General features: G+C 38.6%; 1 protein-coding gene and 1 long non-coding RNA gene across 2 annotated transcripts in view; one reads left to right on the top strand and one right to left on the bottom strand.

Moving 5' to 3' along the window:
• LOC118478566 overlaps positions 1-1,388 on the bottom strand; it is a 4,337-nt gene extending 2,949 nt beyond the window's left edge. The window contains exon 1 of the long non-coding RNA XR_004859130.1: positions 1,309-1,388. This is a non-coding gene — a long non-coding RNA (uncharacterized LOC118478566). The remainder of the gene's footprint in view (positions 1-1,308) is intronic.
• Positions 1-1,744, top strand: part of LOC101848384 — a gene marked incomplete in the record, with an annotated part of 36,157 nt that overhangs the window by 25,661 nt on the left and 8,752 nt on the right.

The following is a 1,744-nucleotide window of genomic DNA, read 5'->3' as shown; positions in this document are numbered from 1 at the left end:
GCATTGCATAATATTCATGAAAAACATGCATACACACATACATGCACATAATATATGCACTAAAAATAATAGGTGTCACGACATGGTGGGATCAAGCGCTCGTCAGTTTTGATTTTGAGGCTTACAGAGTTATTCAATTGATATCATCTTAAAGCCTGTCCATTTGCCTTCCTTTTGATGAAAACAATATTCATCTATGCTGAATAGAAGTCGAAATATTTGTGATTGGAGGAAGTGGGGTCACTTGATTTCAGAGGTAAATTTAGTGAGAAAACGGCCGTCAAAGTTTGATAACTTCAATAGCTTGAGAGCCTTTAAAACTGAAAAATCACAAATTTTGTGCATGTAATGAACGTTTTTCAGTATGGATGTAAAAGGTGTTTAGCGCGAAAAAAAAAATTCAATAAAAGATCCCAAACCTGCGGAAAAATGCTAATTTTTTCACTTTCATTATTTTGACGAGCGCCTGATTTCACCACGCTGCCTCACAATTAGAGTAAATCATTCAAGGAAAATATTGCATACACATTCTTTCTTACTAATAAAAAGGAAAAAAATTGAGACTCATGTCTATGACAAAAGCGCTTTGTTTTTAAAAAAAAAGTTACAGTGGAATTCTGATAAAGTCAACAGCCCGGACAGAAAAAAAGTGTTGACTTTGAGCAAGGTTGACTTTATCCATTGTACTACTGGCCATTGACAATTGAAGATGACAGCAACAAAATTACAAAGTACTTGGTAATAAACAAGATGTAATCTCAATTTCAGGGAGTATAATTCTGAAGTTGTCACCAAAACAAGAGATAATGGAAGAACAAAGTATGTAATTGGAGGTGTGTACACAACTTGCTCAGGCGAAATATCTCTTCTTGAATGAATTCATCTTAGGATTTAGCCCCAAATTGTTAACTTTACACAAGGTTAACACTCAAGCGGTTGACTGTATCAGAAACACAATTACTTAAACAAAGAAGATAAGAAACGGGACTACAGTGAGGTGTTGACTGTAAGCAAGAGTTGATTTTAAGCAAGTTGACTTTATCAGGATTCCACTGTATCTCTGTTATTACTGATCATTTATGCTGAAAAAAAAAAGTGAAATTAGTTATCATCAACAAATGCAGAGTTCATCATTATGTCAAAAATATTTTTTCACCTCTCAAACGTGTAATATTACATAGTTCAAGAACCCTCCCCCTTTCTTACACTCTTCTTACAGGAGACAAAGACCTCCCCCCCTCCCTCCCAGGCGTAAGATTATATTTGAACGGCCCCTAACCTCTGGACTACGAGAGCCCCTACACTTACTCTGACTAGTAGCTGGCGGCTCCACTGTGGTGAGCAGTTCTGAGGCGGAGCTGCACGCGCTCTCTTGTGTCTTTACTTCCGCCATCTGTGGGGTACAGCACGCGCACATACGTCTTTAGTGTCGTGTTAGTAAAAGTTTTACGGCACTTGCGACACAAATTTACTTTTGTATATTCCGCTTGTACCGGTGGGTGTCGCGGGGGGACACAAAAATATATATAAATATAAGCGCCGAAGATTAGAGATATTCCCAGAGAGTGACATACACAGAAAAGAAGGAGGCGAAATGAGGACTACAGGGTGTTTGATAGGAAAGAAGGAGCAAACCACACCAGAGTACCCGTCAACCACCCACTCCCATAGAGATCTGTTTCGGACGGCTTTCGAAAACATTTGGCTTTACAGGAGACACTCAACAAAATGTGCAAAATGCCCC

The sequence above is a fragment of the Aplysia californica genome, unplaced genomic scaffold, assembly GCF_000002075.1.
Source record: "Aplysia californica isolate F4 #8 unplaced genomic scaffold, AplCal3.0 scaffold00686, whole genome shotgun sequence".
NCBI lineage: Eukaryota > Metazoa > Mollusca > Gastropoda > Aplysiida > Aplysiidae > Aplysia > Aplysia californica.
The sequence above is the reverse complement of the archived record's forward strand: the minus strand, read 5'-3'. Positions and strand labels throughout refer to the sequence as shown.